The 15,565-nt window shown below is 46.0% G+C and overlaps 1 long non-coding RNA gene across 1 annotated transcript; it reads right to left on the reverse strand.

Moving 5' to 3' along the window:
- Window positions 1-347: 347 nt before the first annotated feature.
- LOC115094637 lies at window positions 348-12,281 on the reverse strand. Its single transcript, XR_003857607.1, has 3 exons — window positions 12,188-12,281; window positions 3,349-3,439; window positions 348-470 (listed from the first exon to the last, which is right to left on the reverse strand). It is a non-coding gene; the product is annotated as an uncharacterized LOC115094637 (long non-coding RNA).
- Window positions 12,282-15,565: the final 3,284 nt, after the last annotated feature.

A 15,565-nucleotide genomic window follows, 5' to 3' on the forward strand; every position in this document is an offset into this window, starting at 1 on the left:
CAAAGGAGCAGTGACTGAAAGAAAGATGATAGAGAGGAGAGCAGCTGCAAATACTCTACTGACCCACTTCTATGGAAGGGGACGTGGTAGTTGAGGCCTATCAGGCAAAGTAGCATTCTATGAGGTTTTGACTAAGCTGGATGCCACTTACCGTGGTGTCCTTGGCTTGAGGGGGTGTACATGGGGAATCCTGGGGTAGATACAGAAGTATCTCCATTGGTATGCCATGGCGAAGATCGAGATTATGGAATACACAGCAAAGCAGCACTATATATGCTACTTTGGGTGGGGCATACATTAAAACTCCACCCATTTTGCCCAAACAGTAAAATGTACTTTTGAGAACTCCAAATGTGCATTCTATAACATAGCAGGTAAAAAACATAAGGCCTCATTGTACGTCTCTGCTGGCATGTTGGGATTAGCAACGGGGGTGAGAAGGCAGGTCCTGCAACCATATCCCGAATCTCCTGTGGCAAAGACAGAATAGGGACATCAATGACACCACAGTCACTCTGGTATTTTTCTGCCAAGGCATTGCATGCTGTAAGACAGTAGAAGCTAGCCTGTAGCTTAGTCTCAGCCTTAAAAGCCTATTTCCTTTCCCTAGATGCATGCCACCTTTTTCTGGAACACTATATGAACAGCATAGCATTAGCTGAATCTAGGTCACATCTTCCAGTTTAATAAACTGCATCTGGAGATTAAACCAAATGTGTTGCAGCCCCTCACAACCAAGTTAAGATTACTCATTCATAGCAGCCATCAAACCCTAAAGCAGTACATCAGAGGTGCCACACCTGTCCTAGCATAAAAAGCTCTACCTTGTGGTCTGAATGCGCACATCCCTGGATGCTCTGCCATATGCCCTCCACAGATACAATTTTTTTTTACCCTGACACAGGTAATATGCCAGGCTAAAAAATGCACTTGCTGCTGCTTCTGGTTTACCTTTGTAGTGGGCAAGACAAACTGTGCCTGACATCCTGGCTGACCCATGACTAACAGGCCACATATGATGTGCAAGTACCAGTAGTTTGGAAACTTAAATGCTGTGATTCATCTGTGAGATTTTGACTGGTCCAAATGGGAAGATTGGAAAAGGGCATTTTTTACAATGAACCTGTAGAAAGTGTGTAGTGGCTGCTCACACACCAAGCTTTAGGGCACGTGCAATGTTTGGCCTCACAAGATTAGCAAGCCTCTTGTGCATAGGGTGGGAAAGGCAGGCCCTGGCACAAGGGCCTGCAAACCTAACTGTACAAGCCACATGTCATGTCAGCGACATTGTTACATCCCCCAAAGCTCCCCCCCCCCCTCCCCATGTCCATGCCATTTGCTGCAAACAGATAGCCGGAGAAGGAATAGAGAAAGAAGCATCTGTCTTACCTATGAGCCAACCATCACCATAGAGGCCTTCCTCAATATTTTCAAAGAGGCTGGATTCCATAAGTATAAAGGAATCATGAGCAGCTCCCGGATACCTGACCACCATGTTGAGGATGTACATTCAAGCATCACAAACCACTTGCACATTGATGGAGTGGAAGAGCTTTCTGTTGTGGAAGATCTCCTCCCTGTCTTGGGGTGTGATGATGGCTTCGTGAGTGCAGTCAATAGCTCCCAGAACAGTGGGAAAGTTAGCAATGTCATAAAAACCTCTCTTCAATTCCATCAAGTCCTTCCTATCCTGTAGGAATGTGAATTGTTTTTTGACAATTTAAAAAAATTGTCAGATATTTTTTAAATCGTCAAAAATCGTTAAGAGTCACGATACAATAGAAATTCCCCCGATTTATCGTGAAAAATCATAAATCGGGGGAGGGCGGGAAAACCGGCACACCAAAACAACCCCTAAACCCACCCCGACCCTATAAAACTAATCCCTTACCTTCCTCCACCCTCCCGAACCCCCCAAAACTTTTTACGAGTACCTGTGGTCCAGTGGGGGCACGGGGACCGATCTCCCGCTCTCGGGCCATCGGCGCCATTTTGGCTGCCATTCAAAAAATGCGCCGATGGCCCGATAAAAGAAAACCAACCCGACCCTTTAAAAATGACCCCTTAGCTTCCCCCACCCTCTCGAACCCCCCCAAAACATTTTAAAATTACCTGGTGGTCTAGTGGTGGTCCCGGGAGTGATCTCCCATTCTCAGGCCGTCGGCTGCCACTCATAAAGATGGCACCGATGGCCCTTTGCCCTAACCATGTGACACGGTATCTGTGCCATTGGCCGGCCCCTGTCACATGGTAGGAGCACTGACTGGCCGGCGCCATCTTTAAAGATGAAAGAGGGCCATCTTTATGAGTGGCAGCCGACGGCCTGAGAATGGGAGATCACTCCCGGGACCACCACTAGACCACCAGGTAATTTTAAAATGTTTTGGGGGCCTCAGGAGGGTGGGGGAAGCTAAGGGGTCATTTTTAAAGGGTCGAGTTGGTTTTTTTTTATCGGGCCATCGGCGCCATTTTTGAGTGGCAGCCAAAATGGCGCCGATGGCCCGAGAGCAGGAGATCGGTCCCCGCGCCCCCACTGGACCACCAGGTACTCGTAAAAAGTTTTGGGGGTTCGGGAGGGTGGGGGAAGGTAAGGGGTCAATTTTAAAGGGTCAGGCCTCACTAAAAAAAAATTAACAATATGAATCAGAACCGATTCCAATTCACATCAATACTGATCAGATTTTTTTCTCCCTCTAGCCGAACCCGATCGTTAAGACAATCAGGCACACGATTCACATCCCTACTATCCTGAGGAAATGCTAAGGAACGATTTATGTGGTCAGATTCAGCTCTTATGACTTGGTTTGGGACATTTCCCCCATGACCCCCTACTGTCATTTGGAAGAAGCCGCTTGCCAGGAAATGCAGTGTGGCCAAAAGTTTGGTAAGGCTCAGCACTACATGGGATCTTTCCATGACTGGATCCAGATCCTCCCTGATTTCTTCATATAATTCCAGGATAGTTTGAGAGCTGAGGTGATACCTGCTACCCAAATAATCCACTGGAATGCCAAGCAATGAAGCTGTGGAGGAAAAATGCACACCCTATATCTCCTCCTCTATTCCTGCCTGCATGCCAGGCACTGTCGTGGCCCACGACCCTTTCCCTGTGAGGCTAGTAGAGTGGGCTCCAATGCAATGACTTCCCTAGGAGGGGTTAGAACTTTCCATGCCTATTCTTGTGGTTGTTGTTCCTCTTGTTGTTGTCTGTAGTGAGCCTCATGAAGCATCTAGTATCCCCAACCAGTAATCTTGCCACAAACATTAAGGGTTGAAGAACACAAGCCCGGTGACAACAGGGGTTTTTATTGGCCCAGAAGGATCTGGTAAGTGTGTCTGATCAAATACCTCTTTTTATCGTCCTCAATAACCACCGAAATAATAGCCACAATCCGCAATAATGGTCGCAGACTCATGCTAAAAACTTTTTTTCCTGGTACTGCAAAAAAAACAAAAAAAGGTGTAGTTATTTTCTGACATTAAATCATGCATTAGTGTGCGTTATTCTATAGCAGAATGTGGTAGAACACCTTAATTTGCTCTAACTCCTCCCACTTGCATGCTAAAATTAAAATTTTCATGTTAACTTGCGTTGTGCTATTTATCACATGCACAATTTGTATTAAACCCCATTATCATGTGTTCAGTCTCCAACGCAATTTGATGAATGACCCATAACTTAGGTGCACAGAATTTTTTTCAATATTGACCTCTCTGTTTATAGCTAGGTCATTTGCCTCCAAATAGACTATATTATCAATAGAACTGCTTCATATGATGTAATTAAAGAGAAGCAGCGTGCCTGACCAGCGCTGCAACCATAACCTGGGGAAAAGCAGGCGAGCGGGAATATAGAGATGGTATTAAGGATAGGCAGAAGGTTCGAGAAAAGGCAACGGGGGAGCATGAAGGGGAGGAGTTAGGAGGAAGCGCCGGAGCCATTTTGCCCTCACTATGTCGACATAGTGAGGGCAAAGGAAGCGCCGGAGCCATTTTGCCCTCACTATGTCGACATAGTGAGGGCAAAGGTAGCGCCGGCACCATTTTGAATATTGGCAAATCGGCCCGAGTGCAGAAGGTCACTCCTGGACCCCCGCTGGACTTTTGGCAAGTCTTGTGGGGGTCAGGAGGCCCCCCCAAGCTGGCCAAAAGTCCCTGGGGGTCCAGCGGGGGTCCGGGAGCAATCTCCTGCACTAGTGACGTCAGGTCACAGGAACCAAAATGGCGCTGGCGCTACCTTTGCCCCGTCATATGGTAAGGGCAAAGGGCCACCGGCGCCATTTCTCTTAACGCAGCCGTGGCCCGAGAGTGGGAGATTGCGCCGGGACCCCCCCACTGGACCCCAGGTAATTTAAAACATTTTGGGGGGGTTCGGGAGGGTGGGGGATTTCTTTTAAAGGGTCGGGGTGGGTTTTAGGGTTGTTTTGGTGTGCCGGTTTTCCCGCCCTCCCCCCCTCCCCCGATTTACGATTTTTGACGATAAATCGAGGGAATTGTTATTGTATCACGGCTCTAATGATTTTTGACGATTTAAAATATATCTGACGATTGTTTTAAATCATCAAAAAACGATTCACATCCCTACTAATTACCAATAGCTCTTGCTTAGTGTATCCTGTAATTCTACAGGTACATTAATTCACCATCTTTCAATCATATATAATCATGGATCTCACTCCTAATAGGTCTCACTCACAAATTTTACTCTGTTTTCCTTTTTTTTCTTTTTCCTCTTTTTAACAATGAACAAAGGTAGCAAGCAAGTATATTTCTTATATTATTTTTTGAACTTCTATCTGCAAATACTAAGTGCTACTCTTAGCAATATATACTGAATTGCACGGCGACTTTGTTGAAGAGTTAAGAGTTCAGACACTTTCCCGCTGGCAATTTATATATTGCTTTCCCGCTGGCAGATTTTTGTCAGCAATATATAGCGCTTGAGCGCTACTTATTCAAAGTTCAAATATTTTCCCGCTGACACTTTATATGCTGCTTTCCCGCTGGGAACTTGTATGCACTTAAATATTGCGCAACATATGCGGTTCCATTGTACTTATATTATTCTTTGTTGTGCTGGTGGCTGCACGCTGGGAGATGAGCAAAAATGAATAAATGTGGAGATCCACAAGTAGAGACTCCTGCCCAAGACACGGCTCGTGTTTCGTCAGTTATTTCGTCAGGGGCTGGCACTGGAACCTGAATAGTGTTGGTGAGGACAAGGCTAGGGACAGAGCCAGAATCAAGCAAGGTCAGGCGAGCAAGGTCAAAGTCCAAGAATCAGTCCAAAGAGTGGTCAACGAAGCAAGGGTCAAGATCCAGAGGTCAGGTAATGTCGAAGAGCGGGCTGAGGTCTTTGGCAGGCAGCAGGCAGGCAGGCAGGCAGGTCAGGAACAAGCTGATGTCTTTGGCAGGCAGCAGGCATGCAGGCAGGTCAGGAACAAGCTGAGGTCTTTGGCAGGTGGCAGGCAGGTCAGGAACAAGCTGAGGTCTTTACCAGTAAGTCAGTCTGGGGTAAGACCAGGGAGACGAACAACGAACACTGGAACAAGCAGGGCAAGGAAGCAGGTACAAGCAGGAACAGAAGGATCCTGGAACGAGACTAGGAACAAGCAAGAGCAATCTCAGGAACAAACCGACCCAATTGCCAAGGCAAGGAAGTGAGGCCAGGAACTTCCTTATAACATGAGTTCAATCAGGGTGCGCCGTGGAACTAGACCCCGCCCTGGAACCAACATCAGAGCGGCTGGTCCATGCTCTTGTGCAAAGGGGTGTGGCTAGCTGCTGAGACACCGAGGCCCAGCGTGAGGCCTGGCATGCGACTGAAGGCCCGGCAACCGCCGCTGCGGGATGCCGGGGCCTAGCTGGACTTACAAGAGCCACGAGGGAGACAGAGCTGGGACCCGCTGTGTGACCCCGAAGGTGAGTGGTCCCATGCATGGGACGACCACGGGTAGGGTGCATAACAGTACCCCCCCCCCCCCTTCTAGGCCTCCCCCTATGCGGCTGGGGTTTCTCAGGATTCTGTCTATGGAAGATCTTCAAGAGATCCTTGTCAAGGATATTCTGAGATGGTTCCCACGAGTTCTCATCGGTCCCATAGCCCTCCCAAGTGAGGAGAAACTCCAATTTATCCCGATGTTGTCGGACATCAAGGACTTCTCTTACCTGCAGAGAAGTATCAGGTTCTGCCGAGATGCATGGAGCTGGAGGATCTTTGCGAGAGGGCTTATCATGACAAGAGGCTTCAGCAATGACACGTGGAACGTGTTGTGGATGCCCATGGACCGGGGTAGCTTGAGCTGATAGGAAACGGCTCCCACTCTTCTGAATATTGGAAAAGGACCGAAATACTTCAGGGCCAGCCAATGAGATGGAAGACGGAGATGGTGGGCACTCAGCCAAATTTTCTGTCCAGGTCGGAAGAGTGGAGCAGGTCATTGATGGAGAACCGAGCTGCGTTTAGTGTGCTCAGCAGCCTGCGAGAGACATTCTCGTACTTGAGTCCATACTTGGCGGATGGTTTGAGCCATGGATTGTGCTGCAGGAGACAAAACCATAACAGGAACAGGAAGAGGCAGATGGGGCTACCTTCCAAAGACCACTGAAAAGGGAGACACATTGGTGGCTGCTGTGAGATGAGTATTATGTGACAGCTCGGCCCAAGGGAGGAGGTCTGACCAATCATTCTGTTGGTCATTGATGTATGAACGTAGGAACATTTTCAAAGTCCAATTCATTCTCTCAGCCTGCCCATTGGCCTGGGGGTGGTAGGCCGAGGTATAACTCAAGGAAATACTGAATTTATGGCATAGGGAGCGCCAGTACTTGGTGGCAAACTGTGGTCCCTGATTGGAGACAATCTCCTTGGGGAGCCCGTGAAGTCAAAAGATGTTTCTCAAGAAGAGTTTTGCTAGTTCCGGGGCTGACGGAAGACCTGGTAATGGGATGAAGTGCCCCATCTTGGAGAAGCGGTCGACTATGACCCAGATCACCATGTTGCCTTGTGATGGTGGAAGATCCGTGATGAAATCTGTTGAAATACTGGACCAGGGTTCTGTAGGCACTGGGAGTGGCTTTAGCAAGCCTCAGGGATTTCCTGTAGGTGGATTTTGTTGTATGAAGGCATCCTTGAGCCTTTGGAAGGCCGCGATGGCTCTTGGTGTCCAGACTTGGGTATTGGCCCTCTTCTTAGTCATCAATGTGAGTGGGGCGACCATGGAGGAGTAGTTGGCAATGAAGCTCCAATAATAGTAAAGCCTAGGAACCAATACAAGGCTTGAAGCCCAATTGGCTGTGGCCAGTCACGGATTCCTTGGACTTTCTCCGGGTCCATGGAAAAACCTCGGTCAAATATTATATGTCCTAGGAAGGGTAGATGAGTGCGTTCAAAAAAACATTTTTCTAGTTTAGTGTATAGATGATTCTCTCATAGTCGTTGGAGGACAGTACGAACATGTTCATGGTGAATTTTGATGTCCTTGGAGAATATCAAAATGTTGTCAAGGTAGATGACAATAAACTTGTACAATAGGTCCCTGAAGATCTCATTCATGAAACGCTGAAATAAGGCTGGGGTATTATATAGCCCAAAGGGCATGACCATGTATTCATAATGGCCATCCCTAGTATTAAACACTGTCTTCTGGATGTCATCAGGTTGGATGTGTACTAGATTATGCGCACCTCTCAAATCCAGCTTGGTAAACACCCTGGCACCTTCGAGGCGGTCAAATAATTCACTGATAAGGGGTGGTGGGTAACGGTCCTTGCACGTTATGGTGTTGAGACCCCGATAGTCAATACAGGGGTGGAGTCCACCATCTGTTTTCTTCATAAAAAAGAACCCCGCTCCATCGGGCGAATCAGATGGTCTAATAAACCCCTTCTACACGTTTTCTTTTATGTACTCTGACATAGCCTGCATCTCAGGCTGTGACAAGGTATAGGTTCTGCCTTAGGGAAGCATCATGCCCGACAGCAGTTCAATGGGACAGTTGAACTTACGTAATGGAGGCAAAGTGTCTGCTTTCTGTTTTGAGAATTCCGCTTACTGAGAAGGCAGACCAGGAAGGGTTGTAAACTTCAAAACCAGGATCATGGGAGACACCAGCTGGAGACAAGTAGCTTGGCATTTCAGACCCCACCGTACCAGCTACAGGGATTGCCAATCGAACTGGGGTTCATGAATCTGGAGCCAAGGCAACCCCAGAATTACTGGATGCGGTGAGTGTTTCAACACGTAGAAGGATATTTCTTCTTTATGCAATGTGCCCACTGACAGGTGAATAGCCATGGTCTGATGGGTGATTAGACAGAGAAGATGTTTTCCTTGAATGGAAGTGATACAGAGACTCACCTCCAATGGTTGAAGTGGTATCCCCAAGATTTTGGTGATATTGTCCATAATGAAACTGCCACTCGCTCCGGTATCAAGGAGAGCAGTGGTGGTGAGTGTGTGGGTCTTGATGCCCAGGGATACTGGAAACAGGAGTTGAGGGCCAGAAACAGTTGCAGCCAAGCTCGGGACCCCCGCTGGGCTCAGGTATTGCATTTTCACAGACGGACCGGGCAGCACTACACACGCTATCCAGAAATACCACAGTAAAGGCAAAGCCCCTCTTTTCTACAGCGGAGATGTTCAGTGGGAGACAGCAGTCCCCGGTTCACCTCCATAGGTTCCACCATGGAGGAATATGGTGGTGTTACGTTCCTTGTAGGAGTATAGGGTATGCTTGTAGGCCATACTGCATAAGAGCGCAGAGCCTTTAATTCTAGGTGTCTTTGCCAGAGGAGATGACTGATCCTTCCGGCAAGCGATATCAGGTTCTCTAGAGACGTGGGAGTCTCACGGACGAAGAGCTCATCCTTTAAAGCAGATGAGAGTCCTTCTAGGAAGATAGCTTGTAGGCAATTGTCTTCACACTCAAGCTAAGGTTCGGAACTCCACCATGTATTCAGAGAGGGTCCTTGACCCTTGACAAAGATGGAGTAGATTATGACTGGCAATAGCCATCCGACCAGGATCTCCAAATGTCTGCTTGAAAAGAGTAATGAATTCAGACATCTTGGAGAGGATGGGATCAGAACATTCCCATAAGGGAGAGGTCCATGCCTGTCCAACTGGGACAGGATGAAGGTGACCTTCATGATCTCCTTCAAAAACAAGGAAGGCAGGAGAGCAAATTTCATAAAGCACTGATTAAGGAAGCAACGACAGGAGTGTGGATCCCCATTGTACCTTGGAGGTGCAGGAAGTGCCAAAGTTGCTCTAGGAAGCATAGTGGCCGGGAGGCCCACAGGGTTGGCCATAGCAGTCTCTTGTAGCTGGGAGAGTAGTTCCTCTACTGAAGAAGCCAGCGTCTCCAATACTTGGTGATGTTGCTTTACTGTAGCAGCCTCTCTTTTAGTTTAAATGTGCCACATGCTAACTTAATGGAGTGCCCCCTAGTCATTCTATTATCTGAAAAAGTAAATAACCGATTCACATCTACCCATTCTAGATTTTGCATGATTTTAAACACCTCTATTATATCCCCCCTCAGCCGTCTCTTCTCCAAGCTGAAAAGTCCTAACCTCTTTAGTCTTTCCTCATAGGTCGCACTTCTCTGTACCTTCTCCATCACAATTATATCTGTTTTGAGCTGTGGCAACCAGAATTGTACACAGTATTCAAGGTGCGGTCTCACCATAGAGCGATACAGAGGCATTATGAAATTTTCCATTTTATTCATCATTCCCTTTCTAATAATTCCCAACATTCTGTTTGCTTTTTTGACTGCCGCAGCACACTGAGCTGATGATTTCAATGTGTTATCCACTATGACGCCTAGATCTCTTTCTTAGGTGGTAGCACCTAATATGGAACCTAACACTGTGTAACTATAGCATGGGTTATTTTTCCCTATATGCATCACTTTGCACTTATCCACATTACATTTCATCTGCCATTTTGATGGCCAATTTTCCAGTCTCACAAGGTCTTCTTGCAATTTATCACAATCTGCTTGTGATTTAACTACTCTGAACAATTTTGTATCATCTGCAAATTTGATTACCTCACTCGTCGTATTTCTTTCCAGATCATTTATAAATATATTGAAAAGTAAGGGCCCCAATACAGATCCCTGAGGCACTCCACTGCCCACTCCCTTCCACTGAGAAATTTGTCCATTTAATTCTACACTCTGTTTCCTGTCTTTTAGCCAGTTTGTAATCCATGAAAGGACATCACCACCTATCCCATGACTTTTTACTTTTCCTAGAAGCCTCTCCTGAGAAACTTTGTCAAACGCCTTCTGAAAAACCAAGTACACTACTAGAGATGAGCTTCGTTTTTTTGTATCAGGACATATTTCGGTTCGGGCGCTTCATAAAAAATTTCATTTTTCGGCCGATCGTTTTTTGTCGGCGTGGATCGGGAAAACGAGACGGAAAACGAATTGAAAAAAAAATCGAATCGGGAAATTAAAAAATCGGTAAAAACCACCCAACCCTTTAATTTTACTTTCTTACAACCCCCCACCACCATCCCGATCCCTCCCCAAGACTTACTAAAAGCCCTGCTGGTCCAGCGGGGTCCCGCGAGCGATCTCTCCCTCTGGGCTGTCGGGCCTGCTACGAATCAAGATGGCACCAATGGCCCTTTGCCCTTACGATGTCACAGGAGCTACCGGTGCCATTGATCGCCCCTGTCACATGGTAGAAGCACAAGATGGTGCCGGCCATCCATTGCTCCTACCATGTGACAGGGGCCGACCAATGGCACTGGTAGCCCCTGTGACATCGTAAGGGCAAGGGCCATCAGTGCCATTTTGATTTGTAGTAGGCCTGACAGCCCGACGGCCCGGAGGGAGAGATCGCTCGCAGGACCCTGCTAGACCACCAGGGCTTTTAGTAAGTCTTGGGGAGGGATTGGGATGTGGGGGGGTTGTAAGAAAGTAAAATTGAAGGGTTGGGGTGGTGTTTATTTATTTATTTATTTTTATAAATGTGCCCCTCCCCCCACACTGACCCGAAAAACGAATTTTCCCCGAAGTTCAGAGAAAATCTGTTTCATGGTTCAGGTCCCCCAAACCACTACGAATTAGGCAATTTCATTGAAATTGCCTAATTCGTGATAAAAGAATGCAGATCTATATACACTACATCTACCGGTTCACCTTTATCCACATGTTTATTAACTCCTTCAAAAAAGTGAAGCAGATTTGTGAGGCAAGACTTGCCTTGTGTAAAGCCATGCTGACTTTGTTCCATTAAACCATGTCTTTCTATATGTTCTGTGATTTTGATGTTTAGAACACTTTCCACTATTTTTCCTGGCACTGAAGTCACGCTATCCAGTCTGTAGTTTTCCTGGATCGCCCCTGGAACCCTTTTTAAATATTGGGGTTACATTAGCTATCCTCTAGTCTTCAGGTACAATGGATGATTTTAATGATAGTAAAAATTGTAAAAATTTGTAACCTAATAGGTTCATCCCAAGGTAAGAAAAGTTTTACTAATAGGTACATCCCAAGGTAAGAAAATTGACAAGGGCATGTTTTTTTCACAATGCAGCTATATTTATTTACTGAAAAAATGGTTATTCCAGGAGGAGTGTTTAAGTCATGGAAGGTATAATACATGGTAATATTCTGTTTTAAAATAATCATATATACTTTCTAGTGTATAGTTAGTCTGAATCATAGATTTTTTTCTTTTTTTTTACCTGTGTAACTTGTAGCTAATAAAAAAAAAACAAAACAAAAAAACTGTGTGACTAAAATTTTCCCTGTTATTGAGTGAGAATTGTTGATCTTTGGTGTTTTCTAGTCAAAATTAGCATGTGGCTATACAAAATGCTGAAGTTTATCCTTTTCTCCTATGCAGATATGTTCTTGATTAAAACATTATAGTTTCCCTGGGTTCTTAACTCTTCTCCAGATATGCTTCTACTGCTTTTATCATAAAATCATTTGTTAATATAAATTTCTCTTTATGTATTAAGCTAATATCATGTTTTATTTCAAATAGAAACTAAAGCATACTTGTACATTTATACTCTCTCTCTTTCTATGTATTCATTTTATTAGACAAGTCCCTAGCATGCAGTTAAAAGACTATATAGAGAGGAAAATGTACAGCACAGACACTTTACAATGATTTTTAGTTCAGCTTACAGGTTTAAAATCTTTCTACTTTGTACCTCCACTCTTCTATGAAGTCCTCAGGCTTATTACTGTTGTCTGATAGGAAAGGACTTCCATCAGCCCTGTGGAAATCATTATGGCTGTTACTGTCAAAGAAGCCGCATAAAACTCTGGTGCTGTTAAAATCAATGCTTGATGCCCTCACTGTCAAACTCATTCCTCAATCATTCACATCAGCTGAAAAAAAAAATGTTCCTGAAGGGAAAATAATCTGTTAGAAAAAAAAAAGGAAAATGAAAACCAGTGTATTGAGCCCATGTGCGAAACTAGGTTCCTGAATTTCCATCAAAAAAATAAATTCATTTTGTTTAGCATCCTTATTGAAGAGTAAAATGATTAAATATTATCAATGGAAGGTGTTAACCAGTTTGTAATAAATGATTATATACCTTTGTTTTATATTCATATTTCTAATAAATAATAATTCAAGTAGTCAATAAATGAAAATGCTATATCTACATTCTTAACTATGATTCTATACTTTTCTTCTCATTATTTCCATGATTGTTGTTATTAACACTTTATCTTCATATGCCCATGTTTTTCAAACATAATTGAACAATACTATTACTATCAGCAATGATACAACCTGTACAGCAATGACCAGTGCATCACCATGTTGTGGGGGAAGGACCATGCGCACTTGGGATCCCTTACACAACAACTGAGACATCAAGGACTTGGTGAAAATAGGCCGCAGCTTTATTATACAAACAATGTCACAATAAAGTCCTTGGAATCAGAGCCATAATAGCAAGTACTAACCATCGGGCACCTGGACTCAAAGGCTGGCTGCTGTCTAGCAAAGCCTTGTCCTTGCGAGTGGCGCTCACTCCTTGTGGGCTTTTTGGTCAGCCCTCCACACACAAGCAAGTTAACTGCCCACTTGGGTGAAATATCTGGTCTGCAGTCAACCCGGGGCCATCCAGCCCTGAAGACAGACAGTCCCTAGCAGAGATGGTTCAGCATACTGGTGATACCATGCATTGCCTTGGATATGAAACAAACCCCCTTCCAGGCTCGGGCACCCCCATCCCACAGCTTCAACAATACAAATATATAACATCAGAAACAACTTCATATACAGGGAATGCTGACTAAGCTACTAACTGAATGTTCTGGGAGGAAGGGTGAGAACAAGGCAGAAGCCTGCAGTGTGGGGAGCAGGAGCAAAGGGACAGATTGGGATCAATGTCCTGCAATCCATAGAAACAGAAATGATGGCAGAAAAAGACAAAACAGCCCATCCGTCTGCCCAACAAGCTCCCACAATTATTTTCCCATACTTATCTGTTTAACCAAACACCAAGTTCAGAGCCCTTGTTGGTAACTGTTTGATTCAAATTTCCTGCCACCCCCTGCCATTTATGTAGAGAGTAATGTTGGAGTTGCATCAAAGGTGAAGCATAAGGCTTAATGATTAAAGGTAGTAAATGCCGCATCAAGAAAGTTACCTCCGATGCTGCTTTACCCAGACTGCACAAATCAATGCTTTGTTGGATGTTGTCTGACTGTAAATCCAGTTTTCCACATTTCCCTCTAGAGATGTGAATCGTGTCCTCGATCGTCTTAATGATCGATTTCGGCTGGGAGGGGGAGGGAATCGTATTGTTGCTGTTTGGGGGGGTAAAATATCGTGAAAAATCGTAAAATCGTGAGCCGGCACACTAAAACCCCCTAAAACCCACCCCCGACCCTTTAAATTAAATCCCCCACCCTCCCGAACCCTCCCCCCCAAATGACTTAAATAACCTGGGTGTCCAGCGGCGGTCCGGAACAGCAGCGGTCCAGAACGGGCTCCTGCTATTGAATCTTGTTGTCTTCAGCCGGCGCCATTTTCCAAAATGGCGCCGAAAAATGGCGGCGGCCGTAGACCAACACGATTCCACGGCAGGAGGTCCTTCCGGACCCCCGCTGGACTTTTGGCAAGTCTTGTGGGGGTCAAGAGGCCCCCCCCAAGCTGGCCAAAAGTTCCTGGAGGTCCAGCGGGGGTCAGGGAGCGATTTCCCGCCGCGAATCGTTTTCCGTACGGAAAATGGCGCCGGCAGGAGATCGACTGCAGGAGGTCGTTCAGCGAGGGTTCCGGCGCCTCGCTGAACGACCTCCTGCAGTCGATCTCCTGCCGGCGCCATTTTCCGTACGGAAAACGATTCGCGGCGGGAAATCGCTCCCTGACCCCCGCTGGACCTCCAGGAACTTTTGGCCAGCTTGGGGGGGGGGCCTCCTGACCCCCACAAGACTTGCCAAAAGTCCAGCAGGGGTCCGGAAGGACCTCCTGCCGTGGAATCGTGTTGGTCTATGGCCGCCGCCATTTTTCGGCGCCATTTTGGAAAATGGCGCCGGCTGAAGACAACAAGATTCAAAAGCAGGAGCCCGTTCAGGACCGCTGCCGTTCCGGACCGCCGCTGGACACCCAGGTTATTTAAGTCATTTGGGGGGGGTTCGGGAGGGTGGGAGATTTAATTTAAAGGGTCGGGGGTGGGTTTTAGGGGGTTTTAATGTGCCGGCTCACGATTCTAACGATTTATAACGATAAATCGTTAGAATCTCTATTGTATTGTGTTCCATAACGGTTTAAGACGATATTAAAATTATCGGACGATAATTTTAATCGTCGAAAAACGATTCACATCCCTATTTCCCTCTGCCATTGAAGCAGAGAGCAATGCTGTATATGCATTCAAAGTGAAGTATCAGGCTTAATTGGTTTGGGGTAGCTTGTCGCAATAGGCAAGCTACCCCAATGCTTATTTGTTTATTGAGACTGTGTAGTTCAGTCCTTGGTGGTTGCTGTCTGAATGCAAATCCACTTTTCCACATTTCCCCTTGCCATTGAAGCAGAGAGCAATGTTGGAGTTTCATTAACCGTGTGAAGGCTTATTGAGTAAGGGTAGTAATCACCAGGTAGTAGCCACCATTCCAGCAAGCCACCCCCATGGCTCTTCTCTTCATTCCCATCCTCTAGCATTTATGGATCCACAGTGTTTATCCCATGCCCCTTTGAAATTATTGTTTGAGTCTTCACCACTTCCTCCAGAAGGGCATTCCAGGCATCCACCACACTCTCCATGAAGAAATACTTCCTGACACTGGTTCTGAGTCTTCCTCCCTGGAGTTTCAAATCGTGATCCCTCATTCTACTGAATTTTTTCCAATGAAAAGTCTGTATCATATCACCCCTGCTCCTCCTCTCCTCCAGGGTATACATATTTAGGTTCTTCAATCTCGCCTCATAAGTCATTTTATGAAGACCATCCACCTTTTTGATCGCCCTTCTCTGGACCGCCTCCATCCTGTCTCTGTCCCTTTGGAGATACAGTCTCCAGAACTGAACACAGTACTCCAGGTGAAGCCTCAACAAGGCCCTGTACAAG

The sequence above is a fragment of the Rhinatrema bivittatum genome, chromosome 6, assembly GCF_901001135.1.
Source record: "Rhinatrema bivittatum chromosome 6, aRhiBiv1.1, whole genome shotgun sequence".
NCBI lineage: Eukaryota > Metazoa > Chordata > Amphibia > Gymnophiona > Rhinatrematidae > Rhinatrema > Rhinatrema bivittatum.